The following is a 12,265-nucleotide window of genomic DNA, read 5'->3' as shown; positions in this document are numbered from 1 at the left end:
ACAATGATATGGTAGTACTGGGAAGGGAAGACCATGGTCCCTTTAAATGATACTGAAGGGGAGAGGGAAGTGTGGTGTGGTCCCTGGCAAGGGCTCTACTCCCACGGACCTGGGTGAGGACAGGCACCCCTGCTTTTGTGCCCAAATGTTGCATTTTCCGAGACCACCCCAGCCTGCCATGCCCCCATCCTGAGCCTATAAAAACCTGAGACCCTAGCGGGCAGACACACAGGCGGCCGGGTGTGGAGAGGAGCACATCAGCGGAAGAAGACACAAGCAGCTGGACGGGGACAAGACGTCGAGGAGAGCACCTAGCAGAGGAGCACCTGGCGGAGGAGCACCTGGCGGATGAGCACGCTGGCGGAGGAGCAGTGGGGGAGCATGCTGGCGGAGGAGCAGTGGAGGAGCACGCTGGCGGGGGAGCACGCTAGCGGGGGAGCACCTGGCGGAGGAGCACGCTGGCGGAGGAGCACCTGGCGGGGGAGCACCTGACGGAGGAGCACGTGGTGGAGGAGCACGCTGGCGAAGGAGCACCTGGCGGGTGAGCACAGTGGCGGAGGAGCAGTGGAGGAGCACGCTGGTGGAGGAGCACCTGGCGAGGAGCACCTGGAGAGGAGCACCTGGCGAGGAAGCACGCTGGTGGGGGAGCACCTGACAGAGGAGCACGCTGGTGGGGGAGCATGCTGGCAGAGGAGCACCTGCTGGAGGAGCATCTGAAGGAGGAGCACCTGGCGGGGGAGCACCCAGTGGAGGAGCACGCTAGTGGGGGAGCGCGGTGGTGGAGGAGCACCTGGCCGAGGACTACGCTGGCAGAGGAGCACCTCGCGGGGGAGCACGCTGGCAGAGGAGCACCTGACTGAGGACCACGCTGGCAGAGGAGCACCTGGCGGGGGAGCACGCTGGCAGAGGAGCACCTGGCCGAGGACCACGCTGGTGGAGGAGCACCTGGTGGGGACCATGCTGGCGGGGGAGCACGCTGGCGGAGGAGCACACCAACAGAAGCCGGCAGGCCATGGACCAACCAGATGAGGCGGAGTTTGGCCAGGGCAGTCGGAGGAGAGCCCGGGCTGCTGAGTGGCCCATCTCCAGCGGAAGACTATCTCATTTCTGTCTGCCCCATCAGCTGAACGCTACTTCCACTCAATAAAACTTTACACTCATTCTCCAAGCCCACGTGTGGTCCAGTTCTTCCACTACACCAAGGCAAGAACTCAGGAAACAGCCCTCTGTCCTTGTGACAAGGTAGAGGGTCTAATTGAGCTGGTTAACATAAGCCACCCGTAGATGGATAGACGGCAAACCTCTAAGCACCCTCTGACACACGCCCACTGGGGCTTCAGGAGCTGTAAACATCCACCCCTAGACACTGCCGAGGAGTCAGAGCCCCACAGCCTGCCCGTCTGTAAGTTCCCCTAGAGGTTTGAGCAGTGGGGCACGAAGAAGCAAGCCACACCCCCATCACATGCCCTGTGAGAGGATCAGGGAACTTTTCCTGTTTGAACAAAGACAAGTTCTTACGCACGCACTCAACTGGATGCTGAGCAGAGATCAGCAAGGAAATTTACCTTTGCTGGCTTGGTCAAGAGATCCTGAGATCTCAGCTGCAGCCTTCAGAGTGACTGGGGAGTCCCAACCACCCCATCTTCATTGCCAAAGTGTTGCGGAGGGAAAACTATTCTTGTACTCACTTTGGTTCCTGGCTTGGAGGCCTGCAGATTAAACTGACAAAAGACAGATTAGCAGGAGAAATAAAAACTAAAGTTTATTTATATATGCATACGGGAGCACACAAAAGAAGTGGCCTCACTAAATAGCTAAAGTTAGGGTCTTATAGGCCTAATTTAAAAGAAAAAGTGAAGGAGAGAGAAAAGGCTTTGATGAGAAGAACATACATGTTTAGGAAAGACATATAGATTCTTAGGGGAACAAGTGGGAGAAATTGTGGTGTTATTTATGCAGGTGCAAGCGGTCTTTTTTTTAACCTTTTCGTAGCGTCAGACTCCTTCAGAGGGGTATTCATGATAGTTGAATTCTTTTGAAACTTTCTACTTCTAGGTAGATAAGGAGAATTCAGAAAAAGACTTCACAGCTGTATATCCTGGATCTCTCCACCACAGTCCTATTACAGCTGTTACCCATTTTCACTTCCAGGTTTGCTATATACATAATACATTTGTATACATAAGACATAATTCCTGAAAGTCTCATAACTAATGACAGTGATGCTTTATGTATTAAATATAGCATATATTATGTATATATTTAAGCCATGGGGGTAGTTGAACTAATTAGGTGTTTTAGTTTTATTTATTTCTTTTTAACGCATTACATGCCGTAGGGAATGTGTGAAAGAAATCAGAAACCATGGCTTACATTTCAGTTTCTCATGAAGCTGTGTAGTCTCGAGTCTGCTCTTTGAAAGTTGTTTTTGTATTTGTTGGTGAAATGAGAATAATAATAATCTTCTCGCAGGATTGATGAGATATAAGGAGATAAAAAAGATGAAAGAACTTGGCAGACTGCTTGGCGCATAGTAGACATCCAATACATTTCAGTTGAACCTAAATCTACTTGAATCCAACTTCCCACGATGGCAACAAACTAACCTGCCTGTATTTTCTCTGGTTTCCATTCTATCCTTGTCTTACTTGTAACATAGTTTAATCATAGCAGGGATGCACTAATGTATGCTACTTTTTTTTCACCAAACATTCGATATATCATTATTGTACATTAGCACCATGTTATCCCTTTTAAGGTCACTATGCCATGCTGTCACTAAAAATCAGTCAAGTGGAAACACACAGTCATTTACAAGCACTAGATAGTAGTTTGGCAAGGTGGAAGCTTATACTTTTAGGTCATAAATTAATAGCTAAGTTAATCTTCCTTTTTTAATTAAGAAAAGTCAACCAAGCATAAATGTTGATTAAACAGATCATGGTACCAAAAGCAGCATATAGGTAATATATGTTACACAAATTACTCAGCTTGTATCTCTCCATGAAGAACAAAGAAGAAATCAAGGTGATTATCTAAAATATATAGGCATAAAACCTAATAAACAATTTTTTATCTCAACCACATCTGTGAATTTTTTGCATGAATTATCTGTTTAATTCCTTCAACAATCCACTTAGCTCTTGGAAGTTTTATCTAAACTCTGTTACTGTCAATCATTAAAAATGATACTTTTTCTCTTCACTATTTTATACATGTGAATATTGAGACAATAAATGTCAAAGTGACAACTAAGCTCCTTATAGGAGATACTGAGAATAAAGGCAAAATACGAAAACAAAATTTCAAACTGCTCACATTATTTTGCTGGGGGGTTTTCCTGTTGCTCTTGATCAATATTTCTTAGTCTTGGGAAAAACCTTAGGGGACCAGCATCCTAAATTATTTTTATAGGGTGTAAATTCATCTGCTGTTCCTCAAAATAAGTTATTTATTTTTAGAGAAAAATCAAAGTTGAATTTGCAACTTTATCAGGTTTAAAGGCAGGTTAAATTCAGTGACAAAAGTGTTGTTTCTCATTTATATTCTCTATGTATTTGAATTCAGGTATCTGTGAACCTCGGGAAATCTTTGCTTTTTTTCTCCCACCTTCCTTCTGGTCTTACAGTCAGAGAGGAAAGGGATATAATGTTTATTGTCTAAGTGCTAAACATAAATTGAATCATTTAATGGGCTCAGACCTAAAGAAAAGAAATAGACTTCCCAAAAGAAAGGAGTCATATTGTTTCTCTCCAAGAACAAAATGGCTTGTACTCTATTCATTGGGTATTCTACTCCATTTGGTAAGTGCTCTTTTCCTCTTGCTTTCAGTTTATGTTCAAACATCTACATGCATTTATCAGATTGCCTTTAGAGACTGCCTGTGAGGACAGGCATTTGCATTCACTTTGAACGATCACAGCATCTTGGTATAGCAAACATTCACACTGCTACGAAAAGCAGCAGTCTCTACTTAAAGTATACAAGTGTCACTTGAAATCTAAGCTCTTAAACAAGAGGGAGGACATCTGGCCTTACTCGTTGTGCTCCTTATATTCCCATAGTCTGCAAACTTGCAGAAAATTTCCTTAGCAAGTAACCAAACAACTAGGAAGTATAATAAAATGTACTCACTAATGGTGGATGCTCACTAATGTACCCACCATTGATTAAAAAAATGTAAACTGTAAAGAGTAAATGTAAAGAGTACTGTAAAGTACTGTAAAGAGTACTGTAAAGTAAATGTAAAGAGTACTGTAGGTTAGTTTAAAGTTATCAATTGTGTAATGCAAAGTTGGAAGAGTTTAGCAAAGTATGAGTAAGGGTTAGGTGAAGAATATTTTCAGAGGACTTTTGCAGAGTTTCTAAAAGTATACAGTGGTTTAAAGGATATATAATTCTGACTTATTCTTTACTTGAAAATGGAATGAACTTGGCTCCCCTCAAGCCAGTCCCAATCAGATCGTATAAATGAAGGCTTTTATTGTAAATTCAGTTTTCCGTCAAGGATACTACTTTCCCAGATACTTACGTGACTTTCTTCTTTATTTTCCTTTCAAGTTCCCACTCAAATAACACCTAGATGTAATAGAATCCTCACTGTCCAGGAGCACAGTTTCGTTCTCACCCTCCCTTGTTATTATTTTCTCCTTAGATCTTAACTACCTGTATGACATATTGTGTATTTATTTGTTTGTCTCTGGTCTTCCTCTAGAATGCAAATGTTATGAAAACAGGAAATCTACTGATTTTGTTCATTCTTTTTTCCAGTGCCTACAATAGTTCCTGGTATGTAGAAGGTATACAATAAATATTGGCGGAGTGAAGGAACAAATGGGATTTGCTTGATTCTGCTGCAGAAGACTAAGGAAAAGACATAAATGAATAAATAACTAGTAGAATGTTAACACAATCAGAAAAAGGACCATTTCTTTTCATTTGGATGTCTCAAATCTATTTGTTGTTGTTGTTGTTGTTTTTCTGGCTGGGCTTGAAATGTAGGCATGCAGCCAGGAGGCTCCATGCTGACTAATGAGATAGAGATACCCATTTAGCCCAGCAATATTCATACATTGTTTATGCATTCATTTTTCTCTAGTGACTTTTTAATATATTTTGGTGAAGATATTCCCAAGATAATGAAGATATGTTGAGTGGGCATTAAAAGTGATGAGTCTTTTTTTCCATTATCAAAGACAAATACAGGTGTGTAATGTATGCAGAGAATTAGAAGTAGGGAAAAAAATGAGGGAATCCAAAATAATGAAAAGTAATTAAAGCTCTCCAATAATTGAAAGAAAGGCCAAACTGAAAACATAAATCTCCAGACTCTGCAAGGATTTATACTGATGTGGGGCGTGTGGACCAATGGCTTTCAGGATGTGATTCATTTTGAAAAAAGTGTCATTTCTATTGCCAAGTAGAGTTCATGGTTTAGTGAAAATTTCATCTTCAGTCTGATCACATGAGCCAAATTCTGGCCCTATATATTCTGATGTGAGGAATGAAGTATTTCTAGTTTATTTGTGAGATTCCAAGCATAATATCCAGGAGGGTTAGTCACATTACAGCTAAGGTAAGATTTTGTTATATTTGTGTTAGTCCTTATTCTAGGCACTGAAATTTCCTTGTAACATTACTTGAAAAAGCATAAGAACTATTTAATGAAATAATGCTTTGGCTCTGCCCAAATGACCAAGAAAGACATCAACTCACTTATAACACAGTCTTGATGGTCAGACCAAAAGCTACGTGATTGTCAATTATTTTCAGCAGAGACTCATAGAACAACAAAGCAGGGAAGAATCTGAACAGGGATTGGACTTTAAAGAACAAGTATCATTGATCAATTTAAAAAAATGATCATGGGCTGGGCACAGTGGCTCACACCTATAATCCCAGCACTTTGGGAGGCCGAGGTGAGAGGATTGCTTGAGTCCAGGAGAGACCAGCCTGGGCAATATAGTGAGACCCCATCTCTACAGAATTTTTTAAAATTAGCTGAGCATGGTGGCAGATGCCTATAATTCCAGCTAATTGGGAGAATGAGGTAGGAGAATCACTTGAGGTCGGGTGGTGGAGGTTGCACTGAGCTGAGATCACTCCACTGCATGCCAGCCTGGGAGACAGAGCAAGACCTTGTCTCAAAAAAATAAAATAAAATAAATCATGATTCAGTACATTGAAATAGAACACGTCTTCTAATGCTAGCTATATAGTAACAATCAGAGCAAGTAGTTTACAGTTTCTACTCAAGGGTATTGATGATTAAAATGAGTACAGCTATTTTATTGGAGGATGGGGAATCTAGATAGTAAGTTAAGCAGTAGTAGCTAATGCAACAAATACGCAGTGTAGGTCATTCTACATTTGTAGTCTGCTATATGTTGGGTTCTATGTATTATACAGTAAAATTTTACTTCAGTCTTTTTCCAAAATTCAGGGATTGGTCTGTTTAATTCAGTAACTAATGAGTTGATGTCCAATTCTTCTGAGTAAGTGAATATTCATAGAAGTAGAGGTGAAAAAATGGAGGCCACAGAATAGGTGTAAAGTAGATACACAGATCTGCATTGTGGCGGTTCTCGTTGAGCTGATATTTAGATCAGCAGTGAGACTGCTTGGTACCATTCCAGAAGACAACAGCCATTTAGCTGGTCTTCTGTTGAAAAACTATCTAATTGATCATCTGGAGGAAGAGACTAAAAGCTGTGAAGTTGAGTCAGCATGCCTTTCAAAACTTAGCAGGTGAAGTTGTCATACTCAAGAGGAATGTATTTTTTAAGTTTAACAAGATGGATATAAATCATAATATCACTCTCTTGAGAGATCATCTACATGTGTGTCTACCTACAAGTGTCTCAATTATTGTTTTAGATTTAACCAGGCTTTGTTTGTTTGTTTATTTACAGGAAGTGATACATATACAAATTGACATAGGAAAATGCCACTTGTATAATATTCTAGCTAGTATTTTCATCTGCTGTTGTCTGAATTCCCCCAAAGTGGTTAACTTCAAAATGCAAACTTAAAGCATGAAAAAAATAAACAGTAATCTGAAATAAAATACACATTTGAAGAGCTTATTCTTTTACCCTATCAGATGGTAAAATGTTTGGCCAGATATGTAGAATAGGTTTTCTAATATGATATTTAATCAGTGTACTATCTTATTTTGGGTTAAATTAATATAATTATACTATTTATTTGGAATGAGATAGATGGAATTCAGAATTCAGAATAGAAGACCAAATATAATTAGGTCCCAGTGAACTCCCAACATAATTTTCTCTAACAGTCGCACATGAAAAGAAAAACCAAGGCAATATAATGCTTGTTTTCCTGAAATACCATCCGTTATTTTGTTTGAGTTAAGCTCAGTGCTCTAAAGGTTATGGATACTGTGCAGTAATTAGTACCATTATGGGGAATGTTCTTACTTCTATGTATTGGATTTCCCCAGTTTTACAATGATATAATTCCAAATTGGTCCTTTGTCAGAGGTGTAACTAAATTTCTTTCTTGTTCTAAAATATAGGCAACACATATTGTGGTATCAATTTGCTTGTTCTGGAATGCAAATAAAATAGAAGCTTGTTTTGTATATTTTCTAGATAATTGTTGTTTTCTATATACCACATATATAGAGACTTTGAAGAAAGTGGTTATCAAATTATTAAATATCTATAAATTCTATTAATTTCTCTAGCTGAGAGAAATGTTCTCTTTTTAACTATAAGAGAATTAGATTCCCTTCCTCAAAGAGAGGCCAACAAATTTCAAATATTTTTACATACTGTATAAATATAAATGAATCTTTGTACACCATTTCCCTCCCTGTAGAGCAAGGCTTAAATACTCTTTTGGAACAGTTGTGCAGAAATATTTAATTGCATGGCATGTGGTTATGGATATTTTATATACAGGCTATCTCTATCTCTTAACTTACAACTAAAATGACAAATTTAAGATTCATATGTCTCAAGTATTGTTCTTATAATATTAAAAACATTACACTTGAAATAGTAAAAAAAGAAAATAAATGGTGTTTATATTAGACCAAAGCAAGTCAAAATTAGGGCTTTTATCCTGACTACGAATTCCAATAAAGTAGAGAGTATTTGCAAATTCACAAGACTCTGTAGGGTAGAGCAGTGATCTGGCCATGAACTTCATCAGAGTCAGTGCTATGTCATTGGGCTCTCTGGTCAGTGTCAGAGATTGCCACCTGGTCAATTCATCTGTTGGCAATAATGATAATAACATTAAGTGTATACACAGTATGTACTGAGTACTTTACATAAATTAACTCATTTAATTACGACAACAAACTCCTTATGGTAGTTACCATTATTGTCTCCATTTCACAGGTGAGGAAATTGAAGAAAGATACTCAGTGGTCCTGAGGAACTCAGTGGCATATCCAAATGCAGGCAAGATAAGGCCTTAAGATGAGTCTGTGCTACTAGGCCCTACCCAGAAAAGGCAGTCAGCAGTTGAGATTTGCCTTGTGATTGTCTTAAAGGGCAAACTTCATAAAGAAAGACCAATGCACAAGTAAAGGCTTGGGCTCTATAATAATAATAGCAAGCCCTCAGATGGAACTTGCTGTCTGTCAGGCACTTTACATATAGCAATTTATTTAATCTTCATAACACCCCTAAGAGATAAATATTCTTTCTATTTCATTTTACTGTTATGGAAATTGACACATAAAGAGATTGAGTAACTTGCCTATGAATGCTGTAATGACAAAGGCAGGCTTTGAACTCAGGCAGTCTCATGCTAGAGTCCATATTCTTTGCCATTATGGGATATCGTGTCATATTTGGGGAACTTAAGATCTTAAGTAATTTATTAAGGTTTAGGAGAAAGAAGAGGAAATATAGAAAATGCCTTTTAAAATTAAAATTCAAAAAATGAGAAAAATATATCAAAAAAGTATTAATGACAGTAATAAATGAACATGCTATAATTGAGTCTATGTTTGTGCTCCTGTTTTAGTTAGTACTTTTTTTGGGTTAGATCGTCTCCACACTTCTGCACTAATTTATATTTGAAGTCCTGTCCTCTGTTGCTTTAGATTATGACCTCATTTGGAGAAAAGGGCTTTACAGAGGTAATTATGCTAAAGCGAGGTCATGTGGGTGGGCCCTAATCCACTGACTGGTGTGCTTACAAAACCAGGAAATTTGGTCACGGGCAAGTATAGAAGGAAGGCAACGTGAAGAGACATAGATAGAAGAAGGCCGTCTATAAGCCAAAGACAGTGGCCTGGAGCAGATCTTTCCCTCACAGCCCTCAGAAGGAATCAACCTTACTGACGTTATTTCAGACTTCCAGCCTCCAGAACTGGAAGACAACACATTTCTGTTCTTTAAGCCACCATGTTTATGATACTTTATTGTGGCAACTCTAGCAAACGAATACAGTATTCTTGGATGAAAATTAGCAGAAAATAATTTCAAACAGCTTAGCCAAAAATTCTGATTGAATGGAAGGATACTGGGACACCTCATAGATTTTTAAAAGTTTGAATAATCAACCTTTAGTATGCAGAGACTGGAGAACATCAGGATCTCAGGCCACAGCCTCAAGTCTCTCTCATTCTCTCTCTGTCTCACAGGTTCTCTCATTCTTCTCTTTCTCTTCCAGATGGTCTGATATGGTTTGGCTGTCTGCCCTCACCCAAACCTCATGTTGAATTGTAATCCCCAGTGTTGGGGGAGGAACCTGGTGAGAGGTGATTGGAGCATAGGGGCAGATTTTCCCCTTTCTTTTCTTGTGATAGTGAGTGCTCATGAGATCTTGTTGTTTAATGGTGTGCAGCGCTTCTGCCTTAGCTCTCTCTGTCTTGTTGCCATGTGAAGATGTGTTTGCTTCCCCTTCACCTTCTGCCATGATTGCAAATTTCCTGAGGCCTCCCCATCCATGCTTCCTATACAGCATGTGGAACTGTAAGTCAATTAAACCTCTTTTCTTTAGAAACTATCCAGTCTCAGGTAGTTCTTTATAGCAATGTAAGAATGGACTAATACACAATCTTTTGTCACTTTTTTACTCATGACTACTTCAAAGGATATAGGTCCTCACACACTATCTAGCACTACCAAGCAAGTTTAAATCTCAATTCTAAACTCATAGGAGGCAGAATTTGACAGGCTTGACTTAGGTCAAGGTCTATCCCTATTCTAGCCAGCTATGGCCAGAGAAATAGGGCCATATAAGACAAACATGAATCTAGGAACAGGACCATATTATGACTTTTATGGGTCCCAGGCACTTTTGTCTTCATAGGTCCTAACCTCATACCCACACACAAAAAGAACCTAAAAATTATGTTTTATCATTACATTAATATAACAATATGTTACTATATAGTAAAATATTTTCTTTAACATGAAAGTTTTTTTATGTAAAAGAAATTAAGACATTTTCATGAGCATCTTAAGTATTGTGGACCCTAGGCACTGGGCCATCTGTGCCTAATGTGGCTTTTTTGGTGAAGTGGACTTTTTAAAGAAAGAGGGGATTTATATGGATAGCGGTGTGTTCCTATTTACTTATACTTTTGTAAAGCCTTTTCCTCCCACTGTCTTTCTATGAAACATTTGTAACTTGTCTTGTTGATGATGATACAAGTAATACCAATGCCAGAGAGGATTTTTTCCTTTTCTGTTCCTCCATCTCAATGCCTTTCATATTTATAACTTAAAGTTGTTGACTTCCACTTCCTGATTACCATATGGTGTCAAGGGTATAGAATTCCTTAAATATTTACTAGGGAAAAGGCCTGGGGTAACCTATTTAAGCTCCTGGACTAAGTATTTTTACTATACTGGAGTATTTTTTCAAATCTTTCTCCAATACACAGTGTTACATTTTACCACCTATATCCATGATAAATTGTCACTGAAGCATATGTTACATTAGTCTATTTTCATAAGTAAAATAAATCAAGAAGCCTGCTATCTTCACTGGGAAATACATATATCTTGCTTTTAAGATGATATTTAATTGTGGGTCAAATTGAACAATGGTAAGGTTTATTTTCTGTCCTACGGATGTGTAAGGGACTTCTAAGACATATTCAGCTTCCCTATTATGTGCCATTTTTGAGTCCTTTTATCTGTGCTAACAATAATGATATAAAGGAAATAAAGGCAGGATGACAAGTCTGCAATTATTTACTGAGTTTCAAGTCGAATAGGTTGGACTAGTGAGTAGACTGAGTATGAGCAATACACCTAAGTGACTGTTTTATGGAACTTTCAATGGGATTGCCATCATATGACTTGAAATACCAAGTGAAGCACACCTTTGGGGGAACAATCACAGTTTTTACAGAGTTGTGGGTTACAGAAGTAGCAATAGTTTTATAAGAAATTGGTTGGCTTATTTTGAGATATCAAATCAAAATAAGGCTCTCCAAAATGCCACTGCAGCTACACACTGGAGCCTTTGCCACTGATAGTGGCTATTGGTTTCTTAGTGCCATTTGAAGCTGTGCACACAAATGTGTACTATATTCACCCTGAGAACTGCCATTTTTAAGAGCAAAGAATCACCTTCTATATCACTCAAATAGGTGTAATATGGAGCAGAATTATTACTGCTTAGGGCTCTTTCAATCTGGAAACATGGTAGCTATGATGATTCATTTTATGTGTCAACTTGACTAGGCCACAGAGTGTGTAGATTTTAGGTCAGACATTATTTTGGGTGTGTCTGTGAGGGTGTTTTTGGATGAGATTGACATTTGAATTGGTGGACTGAGTAAAGCAGATTGTTTTCCACAATGTTGGTGGCCCCACCCCAATCAATTGAAGGCATACATAGAACAAGGCCTGATCTTCCCAGGAGCAAGAGGGAACTCCTTATGTATGACTGTTTTGATCTGGGATATTGCTCTTTCCATTCTTCAGACTTGAATTGAAACATTGGCTCTTCTTGGGTTTAGAACCTGTAGCATATAATATTGGCTTTCCCGGTTCTCAGGCCTTTGGACTCAGACTGGAACTTAACCTTGGATCTCCTGGGTGTTTACTTATCTGACTGCAGATCTTGGGACTCACTAGCTTCCATAATCCCTGGGCCAATTCCTTATAATGAATGTACCTATCTATACAAACATCTTGTTGGTTCTGTTTTTCTGTAGATCCCTGACTAATATAATAGGTACACTCAAAGCAAAGCTTAGTCTAAGTTTTTTCTTTGTAACACATCAAATATTTACCTGTCATAATTTGGCCCAAGTGAACGTAAC

General features: G+C 39.2%; 1 protein-coding gene across 3 annotated transcripts in view; it reads left to right on the top strand.

Moving 5' to 3' along the window:
- NRIP1 (nuclear receptor interacting protein 1) overlaps positions 1 to 12,265 on the top strand; it is a 332,678-nt gene that overhangs the window by 219,040 nt on the left and 101,373 nt on the right. For 2 of the 3 annotated variants that reach the window (XR_004668448.3, XR_004668446.3), the window contains one exon: positions 4,771 to 9,150. The exons of the other annotated variant lie outside the window; for it this stretch is intronic. The gene's annotated coding sequence lies outside the window, so the exon portion shown is untranslated. Of the gene's footprint in view, positions 1 to 4,770; positions 9,151 to 12,265 lie in introns of those variants that run through there. 3 annotated transcript variants of the gene reach the window in all.

This window comes from Pan paniscus, chromosome 22 (genome assembly GCF_029289425.2).
Source record: "Pan paniscus chromosome 22, NHGRI_mPanPan1-v2.0_pri, whole genome shotgun sequence".
Classification (NCBI taxonomy): domain Eukaryota; kingdom Metazoa; phylum Chordata; class Mammalia; order Primates; family Hominidae; genus Pan; species Pan paniscus.
Note: the sequence above shows the minus strand (reverse complement) of the source record. Positions and strands in the feature narration are given on the sequence as shown.